Source organism: Nicotiana sylvestris, chromosome 1 (assembly GCF_000393655.2).
Source record: "Nicotiana sylvestris chromosome 1, ASM39365v2, whole genome shotgun sequence".
Classification (NCBI taxonomy): Eukaryota; Viridiplantae; Streptophyta; class Magnoliopsida; order Solanales; family Solanaceae; genus Nicotiana; species Nicotiana sylvestris.
In genome coordinates this window covers 155,959,409-155,976,140 of record NC_091057.1, presented here as the reverse complement: position 1 = coordinate 155,976,140, position 16,732 = coordinate 155,959,409, and positions in this window count along the sequence as shown.

Genomic DNA, 16,732 nt, shown 5'->3' with positions numbered 1-16,732 from the left:
CTATTTGGCCTATGTTCGTGATTCTAGTGCTGAGGTTCCTTCTATTGATTCAATGCATGTTGTTCATAAGTTTCCTGAGGTATTTCCTTCAGACCTGCCGAGTATGCCACTCGACAGATATATTGACTTCTGCATTGATTTGGCTCCGGGCACTCAACCCATTTCTATCCCGCCGTATCGTATGGCCCCGCCTGAGTTGAAGGAGTTGAAAGAGCAGTTGCAAGACTTGCTTGAAAAAGGTTTCATTAGACCTAGTCTTCGCCTTGGGGTGCGTCGGTGTTGTTTGTTAAGAAGAAGGACGGATCGATGAGAATGTGTATTGATTACCGGCAGTTGAGAAAGGTTACAATCAAGAATAAGTATCCATTATCGAGGATTTATGATTTGTTTGATCAGCTTCAGGGTGCCAAGGTATTTTCGAAGATTGACTTGAGATCTGGCTACCATCAATTGAGGATTTGGGCATCCAATGTCCCTAAAATAGCTTTCCGCACTCGGTACGGGCATTATGAGTTACTGGTGATGTCATTTGCGTTGAAAAATGCCCTAGCAGCTTTTATGGATTTGATGAACCGAGTGTTCAGGCCTTACTTGGTTTCGTTCGTGATAGTCTTCATTGATGATATTTTGATCTATTCCCGTAGCTGGGAGGAGCATAAGCAGCATCTTAGAGTGGTTCTTTAGACTTTGAGGGATAGTTAGTTGTATGCCAAGTTTTTGAAGTGCGAGTTCTGGTTGAGTTCAGTTGCATTCCTGGGTCATGTTGTATCAGCAAAGGGTATTCAGGTTGATCCGAAGAAGATCGAGGCAGTCAAGAACTGGCCTAGACCAGCATCAGCTACAGAGATCTGGAGTTTCTTGGGTTTGGTAGGCTACTATCGTCGGTTTGATAGGCTGACCAAGTTAGCGCATTTTGTTCTTCTGGCGGTCTCCTATTCATCCGAGAGGTTAGGTGAGATCTATATTCGGGAGATTGTTCGCCTTCATGGTGTGCCCGTGTCTATCATTTCGAGCCAAGGTACGTAGTTTGCCTCACGTTTTTGGAGGGCAGCTCAGCGAGAGTTGGGCACACAAGTTGAGTTGATCACAACATTTCATCCTCAAACGGACGACCAGTCCGAGCGTACTATTCAGATTTTGGAGAATATGCTTCGAGCTTGTGTCATTGACTTTGGAGGCTCGTGGGATCAGTTTTTGCCTTTAGCAAAGTTTGCCTACAACAACAGCTACCAGTTGAGTATTCAGATAGCTCCGTATGAGGCTTTGTATGGTAGGAGGTGTCGGTCACAGGTTGGATGGTTCGAGTCGGGGGAGGCTCGGTTGTTGGGTACGGATGTAGTTCAGGATGCCTTGGACAAGGTCAGGATCATTCATGATAGGCTCCGTACAGCTCAGTCCAGGAAAAGAGTTATGCCGACCGCAAAGTTTGTGATTTGGCATTCATGGTCGGTGAGCGGGTATTGCTTCGAGTGTCACCTATGAAGGGCGTGATGAGATTTGGGAAGAAGGGCAAGATTAGCCCTAGGTTTATTGGCCCGTTTGAGATTCTTGATCGAGTGGGAGAGGTGGCTTACAGACTTGCGTTGCCCCCGAGCTCATCAGCCGTGCATCCAATATTTCATGTGTCCATACTCGGAAGTATCACGGTGATCCATCGCACGTGTTAGATTTTAGCATTGTCCCGTTGGACAAGGACTTGTCTTATGAGGAGGAGCCGATAACTATTCTAGACCGGCAGGTTCGTCAGTTGAGATCGAAGAGTTTTCCTTCTGTTCGTGTTCAGTGGAGAGGTCAGCCTGCTGAGGCATCGATCTCGGAGTCCGAGTCCGATATGTGGAGTCGTTATCCCTATTTTTTCCCCGACTTAGGTACTTCCTTCTTATGTACGTTCGAGGACGAACAATTGTTTTAGATGTGGAGAATGTGATAACCCAAAAGGTCATCACTTGTTTTAAGAACAAATTCCGTGTTCTAAGGACTTTAAACCTCTTTCTATCTCACCTCGATTTGCGTGCGCAGTCGGGCGCGTAGCTGGAAAGCCATTATGTGAAAATCTGTGAAGAGTGATGAATTTTGACTTTAAAATAAATTTAAGTTGACTTCGGTCAACATTTTGGGTAAACAAACCCGGACCCGTGATTTGACAGTCCCGGAGGGTCTGTAGAAAAAAATGGGACTTGGGCGTATGCCCGGAATCGAATTCCGAGGTCCCAAACTCGAGAAATAATTTTTTTTTAAAATTATTTTTTGGAATATTTATGAGTTTTTGAAAGTGAAATGTGTTTAAACCTTGATGGTATCGGGCCCGTATTTTGGTTTTGGAGCCCGGTATAGGTCTTATATGTGATTTAAGATGAGTCTGTGAAATTTGGTAAGAAACGGACTTGAAATGACGTGAATCGGACCGTATTTGAGAAAAAAATAGAAAATTTGATATTCTTAAGAAATCTCATGATTTTGATGCTAAATTCATAATTGTTGATGTTATTTTGGTGATTGAATGCACGCGCAAGTCCGTATGATGTTTTTAGGTTGGTGTGCATGTTGGTTTGGACCCTCGAGGGCTCGGGTGAGTTTTGGATAGGCCATGGGGTGGATTTTATACTTGAAAATTGCAGGCTTCACCTGTTTCATTGCAGGCCTGCAGACTTCGCATTTGCGAGTTCGCAAATGTGAGGGCTGAGTCGCAAATGCAAAACAGCCCAGGCCAGCCCTTCCTCGCAAATGGGAGATTTCCCTTCGCAAATGCGATGCTCCCATTTGGGCATGTTATCGCAAATGCGACTGTATTTTCGCAATTCCGACTTCGCAAATGCGAGCTTAGCAGAGTCTGGGTTCTCAATTGCGATACCTGCAACCTGTAAGTTCATAACTTAGATGCATTTTCAACCATTTTTCACATCTTCTCAAAACATAAACTCTCTAGGGCGATTTTCAAAGGTAACTTCTCTTCCTAATCGATTGTAAGTGATTTCTAACTAGTTTTCTTCAATCTTTAACATCCTTTCACATGATTTCAACTTAAAATCAATGATTTTCATGGGGAAAATTGGGTGTTTTGGGTAGAACCTAGGTTTTTTTAAAAAAAAATGGGCATTTGGACCTCGATTTGAGGTCCGATTTCAAAACAAATTATATATTTGGGTTCGTGGGGAAATGGGTAATCTGGTTTTGGTTCGAACCTCGGGTTTTGACCATGTGGGCCTGGAGGCGATTTTTGACTTTTTGGGTAAAACTTTGGAAAACTTATTTTCATGCATTAGAATTGATTCATTTAGCGTTTATTGATGTAATTAAGTAACTTGTGGCTAGATACGAGTGAGTTGGTGGTGGAATCAAGAGGTAAAGCGATAGTTGAGGCTAAAATTGTGTTCGTGGCATCGAGATAAGTGTTTGGTCTAACCTTAGCTTGAGGGATTAGGAGTCGAGTCCTATTTGCTATGTGGTATTTGTTGAGTACGACGTATAGGCATGGTGACGAGTATCTATACGTTGGTGTCAAGCATGCCCGTGAGTCTTATATTGTGATTATTATGACTTCGTTGTATTATTCATGCTTTGATGATGATTTCTATTGTTGGGCAAAGTTTGTTGAAGTAATTGTGACATTTGAACATTGAGGAGCATTGGCTCAAGTTGTATAATGAAATGTGAAAGTATAAATGGTAATTGGCCCCTTTTATAGTATTGGCTCAAGTGTGAAGTGAGTTGTGAAGTAAAAGTGAGGAAGAGAAGAGAATCATTATGTTGCCTTCCTTGCCGAGATATTGTTGCTTTTAATGCTATCTCCCTTGTCGGGATGTTTATGTTTCTTTTGATGTTGATCTCTTGCCGAGACTTGATAGTTGAACTATTGTTCCCTTGCCGGGATTCTTATTGTAATTTCATTTATTTCCTTGCCCTTATTTCTTGTGATTGTTGTTTGGGAGAGGAAGAGTGATAAAGCACGAAGGGTGATGTCGTGTATGATTTTGTGAGGAAGAGTATAAAGCATGAAGGGTGATGTCGTGCCGCACGATGTAAAGCACGAAGGGTGATGTCGTGCCGCACGATGTACAATTCCGTGCCGATTATATTAATTCTTGGTAAGGATGAGAGTAAAAGCACGAAGGGTTGTGCCATGCAGTTTATATTGATTCTTATGGTGAGGACGAGAATAAAAGCACGAAGGGTGATGTCGTGCACTTGTCCTTGATTTTCCTGAGTCTTGCTGATAATAGAGTTATGTTGTCATTTACGTTTATTTACGGATTTTCTGTTGTTAATTGATTTTATTTGATATTATAGATTCCCCTACCCTATTTGCTTTGTGATTGATGCTTGGGTGCGGAAGAGTGTAAAGCACGAAGGGTGATGCCGTGTATTGTTTTGGTGAGAGAGTGTTAAAGCACGAAGGGTGATGCTGTGTATTGTTTTGGTGAGAGAGTGTTAAAGCACGAAGGGGGATGACGTGTAATGTTTTGGTGAGAGAGTGTTAAAGCATGAAGGGTGATGTCGTGCACTTGTCTTTAATTTCCTGATTTTATGGATAACTGAGTTACGGTTTCTCTACATTTAATTGTTGGTTTCCTGTTGATACTTGTTGTACCCCGCAGCATGATTCCCCTTTCCTACTTTCAATTGAACTGTGGTGATCCTCATATTTATTTGTTGTTTTTCTGTTATTAGTCGATGTCCCCACAGCATGATTCCTCTGTCCTACTTTCAATTGAACTGTGGTGATCCTCATATTTATTTGTTGTTCTTCTGTTATTAGCCGATGTCCCCGCAACATGTTATCCCCCCTCCCATACTTAATTATACATTATTGTTCTTCTTTTTCATTGTATATGATTTAACTGCACATGTTTAATTGGTAGTCTGGTCCTAGCCTCGTCACTACTTCGCCGAGGTTAGGCTAGGCACTTACCAGCACATGGGGTCGGTTGTGCTGATACTATACTCTGCACTCTTTTGTGCAGATCCCAGTGCTGTAGATTTCGAACCGCAGTGAGATTGCTGTTTCTTGTTCATCAGGCTACCCGAAGTAGTCCTGCAGGCGTCCGCGGGCATTGGCGTCTCCTTCTATCTACTATTCCTGTTTCTTTCATGTATTTCCTGAGGCAGTGTTGTATTTATTTCTTTCAGACCTTTGTTTTTAGTACTCCTAGACAGTCTGTGAAATTGTGACACCAGTCTTGGGTAGATTTGTTATGGATTGGTATTAGCAGTATAATTAAATCTTTACAATGTAGTCTTTCGCTTATTCAATTATGTTATTATCTAATTGTTAGCTCTAAAATGTTATCGGATTAAAAATGGAAACACGGTAAATAGTTCAGTTGGTTGACTTGCCTAGCTTTCACCAGTAGGCGCCATCACGGCTCCCGAAGGTGAAAATCCGGGTCGTGACATCAACAACTAGGGTAATTTTATTGAAGAACAATTCTACTAACATTTACTATTTTCAACAAATTACATTAATTTATTCTCATTAAGTTGTAAGCCGATGTAAGAATAAAATTAAAGCTATTAGATATATAAGAAAATAATATTTCACTCGTTTAATCTTGTCTTCTTTTATCTATCCAGAAACTGTTTTAATAGCATGAAACTCCAACAGAAAAATGATCGATCATTTTATCATTTAAAAATACATATCATATTGGACAAAAAAAGTACCATTTAATTAGTATTTTCTATGAGTAGTATTTAGAACGATGAAGTTAACTAAAATTTTGACTACTATATCTTGCCTTATTTGAAAATATAGGAACTCATAACATTTAGAAATAATTTAATCCCGGTAAGATTTTATTATATTAGTTAAATTAGTAAATTTTACGAGAATTTATTTTAAGAATTATTATTTTATCAAAAACGATAATAATCCATATGACATTAGAAATCTTTCACTTCAAGATGCAAAGAGACTCTTAAATTAATCCTTTTTTTTTTATCCAAGTGCAAATAATGGCAAGAGGAAGAGATGAAAACTGTAAAATCAAATTGTACAGAAATATAACTCAAGAGCTCAAGATATTGTCGTATTGCTAAAATTTTGAAGATCTAAGACTTAGGTTAACTTTAGAATTATAAGTTTGATGTCGTGTTAATTTGTCAATATTTTTATTGGATTGGGAGCTTTTGGTTAATCTTTTTGTAGAAGATTTAAAAAGAGATAAAAATATGAAAAATATAACATGGTAAGAAAGTGATCTAAAATGACGTGACATTTTAATAGTTTGAATACATTCTCTCTGCCTCAAGGTGTCTTATTATACGTATGAGTTAGTCAATATGATCATATTCAAGTGAAGTACATGTTATTTTTAAAAACAAAATTGAAATATTCAGGCACTATACAATAGAAATTATTATATTTTAAAAATATTTACGAAGTACATTAAATTAGTTTGATCAAAATAATATGTTTTTTATTTCAAGATCACAAAGAGGAGGAAACTAATGTGTAAATTAAAAAAATTAGCAGTTGCCTTATTTACTCTTTTTGGACTAATCATGGAAAAATATATTCTTTTATCTAGCATTAACTTGGAATCATGTGTCTCAATTATAAGCTATAGTGTTAACGGCTATGCCAGAGAGTATTTGTTATTTAGGTTGCTAGCTAATGTGAAAAATATTAATAGCAATTGTCAACTCAAGTAATTCCTTTTTAAGAAAATATTTTATCAAAAATATTATCGTGAAGTTTCGTAGTTCTGGTATCGATAAATCTATATGGGTGATAGATATAACATGTAATTGAAAATAAATATCAAAGTATGAAAATGCGTGATTAATATTATCCATCATAATTGAGCTAAAGGAAGTAAAAGCGTTACTCGACATAATCTCTTTATCCTTATAATAATTATATATGCTTATAAAAGATGGTGCGAGAACCTAAAGCTATTCCTAATAAAATTTCAAATAAAAATGTATATGAGGACTTTTATAAAGCAGAGATCTCCTTCCTTTATTCAAGAATTTGCTTTTAAAAAAATTATTTGATAAATCATACAATGAAAACATTTACTATATAATTTTTAAAAAAATTATATTTATTGGTGCGAGGTACACGCACAACGCATGTACTCTATGACTAGTAAATTATAAAAGGGGAAGGAAAAAATTGTGAAAAAATATAATTAGGTGTTAAAACATCTAAAATAAAGCAATTACGGGGGGAGGGAAAAAAATTAAATAATCGTAGAGACTATTAAAATTAAGGTAAATGGAAAAATAAGAGAAAAAGCAAGGGAAAAATAGGATTTTTTTTACTTAAGAGATCCAATACCATCAAATATACCTAATGTTGCTTCGAAGAGTGAGGAGCCACTACGGGAAAGTGGACTACTTAGAGAACTTCATGCTTTGGCTAGCCGTGGAACTAAAGACAAACATAGACATCAAAATTGGAAAATTGATTTCAATGGTATTATTTCCACATTATATTTGAATATTACAAGAATACATTAAAGCTACATATGTCATCTATATTAACGTATTTTCTAGAATCAAAAGCATAGCAATTCATGCCCAACTCTAGTCCTAAAAATAATATTCAGTCGCTGCAAATATAATTCGGTATAAAAGTCCGGAGTCGAATCCCACAGAGAACTAAGACTTAGCTACAATTGTTCAGTATTACTAAGAAATACAAGTTCAAATAATTTTTCAGTTATAATGATTTTTATTTTTTATTTTAAACTAATTAATTAACAAATACAAAAAGTAGTAAAATTATCAACTAACAAGACTAAGGAGGTCTAGAGTTTTAATTTTTCGAATTGTCCGAATTCTCCCTGCTACGTTTTCTATAATTTCACCTAAGTATTCTCTACCGATCGTGAGTACTTCGGGTGTCATAAGTCTATTCCGAGCAACTACAATAATTTACTAGACATATTCTTCCGAACTATGATAGCTGACACTAATTCACTATTCACTAAGATCGCACCAAGGTTTCGTTATTCCTAATCTCACTTTTAAACCCTTCGTATTGAGTCCTCACATACGTTAGGAGTAATGTTGTTCAACAACTACCTAAATATGTACCCTTTTCAAAGAAATACACACTAAATAGGCACAGTCAATTGATAGTCATTCAATCAACAACGATAAATATGTAGTTGAACAAGTAGAGAAATCCAACGGCTCAATTATATAAAAACGTAATAAGAATTCATACTACAAAAGGTTCCATCAAAACCCTAGATAACAAATTAGTTATTTATAATAGTATGCAAAACTACAATACTAGAATTCATAACTAATAATGAAAATAGGAAGAAGGAAGTGAAAAACTCGTAGAAGAATTCTCCACCTTGCTCCTAGTGTGTTCTTGCCTCCTTCGGTCGATTCCTTTCTCCTTCGGTCGATAATCCCTTTCCAGAGTGCGTTTAACGACTATTTATATGGGGCGAAATAATACAATCCACTTTGGGAAAGACTTTTCAGGCTAGCTCGTTCACTCTCTAGCGCGCATGCGAGAGTGAACGAGCAAAGTACTTCTCTTTTTTTTTTTGCCTCCCAAATCTCTTGTGCACGTTCATGCATTTTTATCTTAGTTTGCTGTTTTTTTCTCAAACTTTTCCTCAGCTAGCTCGTTCACTCTCTCATGTGTATGCGAGAATGAACGAGCAAAGTTCTTCTTTTGTCTTTTGGTCCCGAATCAACTTTTTTTGCTCACTTTTCGTCCAACTTGCTCCTACACATAAGAATGCACTTAATGAGCATAGTTCACTACAAAAACTCATGTAACCTACCGTAACCACACAAGTTATGAGATGAAAGTACACCAAAAAATATGCATTTTTAGCCGTTTATCACCAATCTATTTGTAAACTAATCTTGAATACATCCAAATAAGTCTTGCAAGTATTTCAACAGTGGAAATAATTAGCTAGTTGAAGAAATTTTAAACGAATAACATTATTTTTTTACAACATAATAAAAGATAGAAAAAAAATTATGATTTTACTTCATATCTTGTATACAACAAAATCAAGAGAAAATTTTAGTACAGTAAGCAAATAGAACTTCCAAGAGGATTTGCATCCGTAATGAGACAATTTACTATTTTAGCAAAGAGAACCAAAAAGCACTAAACAAATATTAACATGATATAAATTGGAGTAATCCAATATATTAATTCAAATTACATTTTATTATAACTCGTTTAAAATGATAAACATTTAATAGAAATCCATATAAATTATACAGTTTTTTTCTCAATTAGGGAAATAAAAGAATTGTTTTTATTTTTCTATAGATTTGTCACATGTTAATTTTGGTAATGAAACTATCTAAAAATCAATTAGATAATATTTAAGACAATTTATTGATAGTTGAAAATTTATCATGGAAGAATGGAGTTCAAACATATAAACTAAATTTTCACATTAATTAAGCATATAAAATATAGCCTACAAATATCGTCAAAAATTAACTTTTGAAGTTTAACAAATCATAATTTTAAATTAAAAAAGTTTCAGTTTGAAATCGCCTTCAAACAATGTGGATAGATGAAAACCTTGTAATTTTTATTTTTTATTGCCTTAAAAGAGTATGGGTAATTATGAAAATCTTGTAAATATTTCTCTACTTCTTTTGTTGTTTTATTAGTTAAAAATTAATTCTCCGTGGACACTTTCATTTGACTAAAATAAAATTAATAATTTTATCAAATGAGAAAAAGAACGTTTGAAATGAGTATTTGCGTGTACTCCCTACAGAAATGCTTAGAAGAGTTGTGGCTTGGGGAAAATGTAGGGTCCCATCTCCCATGTATATCAATGAGAACACAATTTGTATTTGAGGAATACAAAAAATGTAGGATCTTTCATAAAATGACATATATGCCCTCGGTCGTCTAGTTCCGTGCCCTATATCGGGATTATTTTTCTTTTTCTTCTCGTTTAAAGTAGTGAAATTATCTAAGATTGTACTAAAATTCAAATTGAATATATCAATTGAGATATAAGATAGAAGCTTCTATCTGGGGCCATGTTTTTTACTTTATTGAGTTAACTAAATAGGGTCACCAATAATTATTTTAGGAACTGCTTTCTAAATTTTTGTTTTATAATGCACATAATTTTAATGAAAAATTTATGTAAGTTTTTGAACTTTTATATTCATTGAGACAAGAAATATACGCAACACAAATATCCTAAGATAAGTCTATCCAAAAATATATAAAAAATAACCTAACGGAGAAAGTTCAAAAGACAAGGAGGTGCTATAGTAACGAGCTTAGCAGGAGACCAGAGGCGGAGCTAGATTAAGGTTATGGATTCTAATTTCATCATCGAACCCTAGCTCGTTTTAGTTACTGGGTTCGCAATTAAATATTTTTATATATTTAATAATTTTTTCAATACAAATACAGTGTTTAAACGAAAGCTATTGGTTTCAACCGAACTCGTAACTACCACACTACCTCCGCCCCTGCGGGAGACCCACATAGCGCACTATATGTGTCACTTGTGTGAGGCACCAAAAACATTCTCTCGCTTACTCTACCACTTTTGCATAACTATACACTTCTCATTTTAGAAAAGTTGAATCTACTAAGCTGGTTAGAATATTTCCGCAGTTCTTAATTCTAATTGAACTAGAAAAATTTAATATTGTTATGACAAATTATTATTTTTTAACTGAATTACTAATCACGATCTCTTGAAGGTTTTAACTAGAATGAACATGAAAAACAGGATTCTCAAATTGTAGGATTCAAAAAAATGGAGAAACAAAGATATATTAGTTGAGAAAAACACTAAAGATATGTTATATTCTGTCAAATATCTTTTTATTCATTCCAAAGCCCTCTTTCTACCATATCACCCTTGATATGCTTTAGGGTCGTTTGGTTGGGAAACAAGTTATCTCAAAGTTGATTATTTTAGGATTAGTTCTCCGGTATATATCTCATTCTTTCATAGGAATAAAAATAACACTACAATCCCGGCATAATTAATAATATAGGATAAATTCATCTTAAATTTATTCCCGAGTTTAATTATCCCTTATCCCTCGCACGAAGCGAGCCCTTAGAGATCTTTCAAGAACGTCAAATAGTTGCTTCTCTATATAGCTTTGAAAATTATACCTTTTTTTTTAAGTTAATCATTAATGCCATGCCCGAAATTTTAAATTTAGGGATAAAAATTAAAGATCACAAAATTATTGCCCTTACATTGTAATAGAAATCCAGATAAACAAGAATAGGAAGGGTGGGTGCTGCTTGTATCCTTTGAAATCGGTTACTTTCAATCAATAATTTTATATATATCATGTTATCCATGTATGAGTAAGCACTATTGTTAATAGAATCCATAGATTTTGTGGAAAATATTTCAGATAAATATTTTAAGATTTAAACGGGAAGAAAAGAGAGGAGAAAATACCTGATAGTTATTGCTGAACCAACTTAGTTCTAATATTAGTAAAGTAGGTTTGAATATCATTTGTAGCAAGGGGTGTTCATGGTTCGGTTTGATCGGTTTTTGATCAAAATCAAAATCAAACCAATTTAATCGGTTTTTAAAATTTTATAACCAAAAACAAACCAAATTAAGTACAAACCATAAGTTTGGTTGTTATTGGTTTGGTTCGGTTTTTCGGTTCTTAGTAAGCTAATAATAAGTCGATAATAGTAAAACAACACTAAACAATAATCTGAAAATAATTTGCTAAATTTATGTTTTTTTATATATTTCTTTCGGAACTGAAAGTTTATTTACCTCTTTATATAAAAAGAATGAATAAAAAAACAAACTAAAAGTTTGCTTTCTCAAGCTTTAGCCACTGTAGTCCTGCAATTTGAGTTTGCTTTCTTTACTCTTATTGTAGGATTTTTTTTAACTCTTCTGTTAGGCAAAAGTATGTGCGGAGGGTTAGAGAATTAAAATCTCTTGGAGAAAAGAAAATTGGCTGATTCCTATTGTTTTAGGCTTAGGCAATCTTTTAAGATATAAGTAGGATAAATCAAAATTCAAAATAACAATTAAATTGCACAAAATATTTAAAATTATTTAGAAAAAGATATTATATCGTATATAAATAATTATTAAATTTTGTATATAATTAATCGGTTTGGTTCGGTTTATTTTTCGGTTTTTTATAATAGAACCAAAACCAAACCAAATATTATCGGTTTTTAAAATTTAAAATCAAAACCAATCCAAATCAAAAAAAAAATATCGGTTTACTTAATCGGTTTCCGTCAAACCGGGAACAACCCTATTTGTAGCCGTTTACATTTGAATTCACTCCACGTAAAAATATTTTAATTTGTTATTCTTAAACTTTATAGTATTTATTTTTTGTACTCATTGAGATAGGAAGTGCTGCTGTAATGAGCTTAGTGTGGGCCCAACATAGCCCCTCAAGGACATTTAGGGGTCGTTTGGTAGGGTGCATAAGAATAATGCTCAATAGAGTGTATTAGTAATGTTGCTATTAGTTATGCTTGTATTTAGTTATGCTGGTATTAGTTATGGTGACATATTTCTTATCCATTGTTTGGTTTGATGTATTAAAGCATTACACAATTTCTTAGAAAATTGCTTATTTACAAAAATGCCCTCAAAACCAGTCCATCACTCTAACTTTTTAAAAGAAACATATGTTGAGAATTGTTTTTATATGAAAAAGTTTTAAAAAAATTATTTGATTTGTCTACCTATATCGATTTATAAAAAAAGAAATATGTTAAGTATTTATTTATTTACTAGAGCTATAATTTTAATTCTCACTATTTGGATTATTTTAAACTTGCATTAATATAATAACTAGCATATTTTAATCAAGCATAAATTTTGAAGGACAATTTTGTCTTTAACTAAGTTAATGCATGCATTAAAACCCATTGCATTGCTAATACCATGGTTTTCTATGCATTAGTTATGCATAGGATAATACCAAATAGGATGTATAAGTAATGCTTGCATAACTAATGCATAAGTTCAAAATGTCTACCAAACATGGTATTATTAATGCACAAAGCTAATGCATGCATTATTTTATCTAATGCATCCTACCAAACTACCCCTTAGTGCTATTTTTTACCCATAAAACTAGGGATGGACATCGGTCGGTTCGGTCCGGTTGTGAATGTTATCGATTCGGCATATCGGTTGTCGGTTTATAAATATGTTATACCGATAACCGAACCGATAAGATATCGGTTATCGGGTATCGGTATGTTGGTTATCAATCCTTATCGGTTAGTTTATCGATTTAGCCGATAAGAATAAAAAAAATATCCAAAAAATTCATGTTTTTATTATAGAAATCGTGATCATACTTCTAAGAGAAAGGAACTGAATTTTAGCTCATAAGAAAAAAGATGGATTAAATTTCAACTTTCAAAAAGGAAAACTTTCTTTATTTACATTTGAAAATCTTAATATGATCTCAATTTTTAAAGTTATAAGTTATTATGAGTAAGGAATAAGACATTCAATAATCTAATCTTAATAACTATCTCACTGCGGACGAGCATAATAAATAGGAAAATAATAAAATTTTAATCTTGTAAATACTAAAGAATCAGTGCAATAAAAGAAACAAATAGAAAAACTAAAAATCTAAACACTTAATTCTTTAAAGTATAAAACTAAAAATCTTAACTGAAGAATTAAGATGATAAATTCAGAAAAGTTTAAAACTTACTCTAAGGATTAAGGTTTGAAGATGAAGAGTAACTGCCGAGAGAATTGAGAAAATGAAACCATAAGGTGGCTTTATATACTTAGTGAGCAAAATAATAACTTTGTTAAAACTTATTGGGCTATCGGTTAAATCGTTAATAAAATTGGGTAAACCGAGACCCGAACCGATAACCCAATAGTCAAATGGCATTAAACCGTTATCGAATCATTTACCCAATAACCCGATATTAATAACCCAATAGCATTTTATCGATTCGGGCTATCGGTTATACCCGATATATGCCCAACCCTACATAAAACTAGAAAAGCAAATAAAAGATATGTTATATTTTGTCAAATATTTTTTGTTCAAGCCAAAGGTCTCTTTCTACAACATCATCCTTGATGAGCTTTAGAAGCCTTTCAAGACCGTCCAGTAGTTACTTCTCTATATAGCCTTGTAAATTAATCATCAACGTTTTGGATAAAAATGAAGAAACAAAACAAAATCATTGTGCAAGTGTGCACAGATTAAAAAAGATCCAGAGAAAAAACAAAATAGGAGGGGATGGGTGGGTGTTGCTCTTAGCTTTGAGTTGATTAATTTTTAGTAAATTATTTTATGTATCATTGTGATGACCATCACTTGTTTTAAAAACGAACTCTGCATTCCGAGGCCTTGAAAACCTCCTTTAGTCTCACCTCGATTTGTGTGCGCAGTCCGGATGCGTAGCCGGAAAGCCAATATGTGAAAATCTGTGAAAAATGGTAAAATTTAATTATAAAATGAATTAATTTGACTTCGGTTAATATTTTGGGTAAACGGACCCGGACCCGTTTGACGGTCCCGGAAGGTCCGTAGGAAAATATGGGACTTGGGCGTATGCCCGAAATCGAATTCCGAGATCCCAAGCCCGAGAAATGAATTTTTAAAGAAAATTATTTTCTGAAATTGTTTATAAGATTTGGAAATGAATTGTGATTAGAACTCGATGGTATCATGCACATATTTTGGTTCTGGCACCCGTTACAGGTCTTATATGTGATTTAAGATAAGTCTGTAAAATTTGGTAAGAAACGGACTTGAAACGACGTGAATCGGATCATTTTTGAGAAAATTGAAAATTTGAAGTTCTTAAGAAAATTTCATGATTTTGATGCTAAATTCATAGTTGTTGATGTTATTTTAGTGATTTGAATGCATGAGCGAGTCCGTATAATGTTTTTAGGTTGGTGTGCATGTTTGGTTTGGAGCCCTGAGGGCTCGGGTGAGTTTTGGATAGGCCACAAGATGGATTTTGGACTTGGGAATATTGCATGTTTCAGCTGATATGAACAGGTCTGCAGGCTTCGCAAATGCGAGATCTCCATCGCAAATGCGAACAAAGACCTGGGCAGGCCTGATCGCAAATGCGACCACTTGGCTCGCAAATACGGAAGGCCCCAGTCGCAAATGCGAAAGTCTCATTTAATGCCATCTATCGCAAACGCGATCCCTTTTCTTCGCAATTCCCAACATAGCAGAGGTCGGGGTTTCGCAATTTTTGCATTTCCCATACCTACGACCTGCAACTTTTTATACTTTGCCGAAAATCAACCAATTTTCCATATCCTTTCAAAAACACAAACTCCCTAGGGCGATTTTTCAAGAACAACTTTTCTTCCAAATCGATTGTAAGTCAATTTTAACTCGTTTTCTTCAATCATTAACATCTTTTAACATAATTTTAACTCAAAATCAATGATTTTCATGGGGAAATTAGATATTTTGGGTAGAACCTAGGTTTTTCAAGAATTGGAGATTTGGACCTCGATTGAGGTCTGATTTCAAAATAAATTATATATTTGGGTTCGTGGGGGAATGGGTAATCGGGTTTTGGTTCGAACTTTGAGTTTTGTCATGTGGGCCTGGGGGCGATTTTTGACTTTTTGGATAAAACTTTGGAAAACTCATTTTCATGCATTGGAATTGATTCATTTAGCGTTTATTAATGTAATTAAGTAACTTGTGGCTAGATACAAGCGAGTTAGTGGTGGAATCAAGGGGTAAAGCAATAGTTGAGACGTGAATTGTGTTCGTGGCATCGAGGTAAGTGTTTGGTCTAACCTTAGCTTGAGGGATTAAGAGTCGAGTCCTATTTTCTATGTGGTATTTGTCGAGTACGACATATAGGCATGGTGACGAGTATCTATACGTTGGTGTCAAGCATGCACGTGAGTCATATATTGTGATTATTATGGCTTTGTTGTACTATTCATGCTTTGTTGATGATTTCTAGTGTTGGACAAAGTTTGTGAAAGTAATTGTGACATTTGAATTTTGAGGAGCGTTGGCTCGAGTTGTACAATAAAATGTGAAAGTATGAGTGGAAATTGAACATGTTAGAGCATTAGCTCAAAGTTATGAAGTGAGTTGTGAAGTAAAAGTGAAAAGGAGAAGAGAATCTCTATATTATCTCCCTTGCCGAGAATTTGTTGTTTTTGATGATTATCTCCCTAGCCGGGATGTTGATGCTTTTGTTGATATTATTCCCTTGCCGCGACTTGATTGTTGAACTATTGTTCCCTTGTTGGGATTCTTATTGTAATTTCATTTATTCCCTTACCCTATTATTTGTGATTGTTGTTTGGGTGAGGAAGAGTGTTAAAGCACGAAGGGTGATGTCGTGTATTGTTTTGGTGAGAGAGTGTTAAAGCACGAAGGGTGATGTTGTGTATGATTTGTGAGGAAAGAGTGTAAAGCACGAAGGGTGATGTCGTGCCGCACGATGTACCATTCCGTGCCGATTATATTGATTATATGGTGAGAACGAGAGTAAAAGCATGAAGGGTGATGTCGTGCACATTTTCATTACTTGATTGCTTTGGTGAGGACGAGAGTCAAAGCACGAAGGGTGATGTCGTGCACTTCTGGATTTCTAATTCTTTGTTGATATCCGAGATTTACCGTTTCGTTCAATTACCTGTGGTCCTTAAATTCTGAATTGATATCTCCTCCGCAGCATGCTACCCCTCCCATATTTGACTATTTATTTTCTGTTCTTCTTTTTCGCTTTATATAGTTGAATTGCATAGGTTTATGTGGTAGT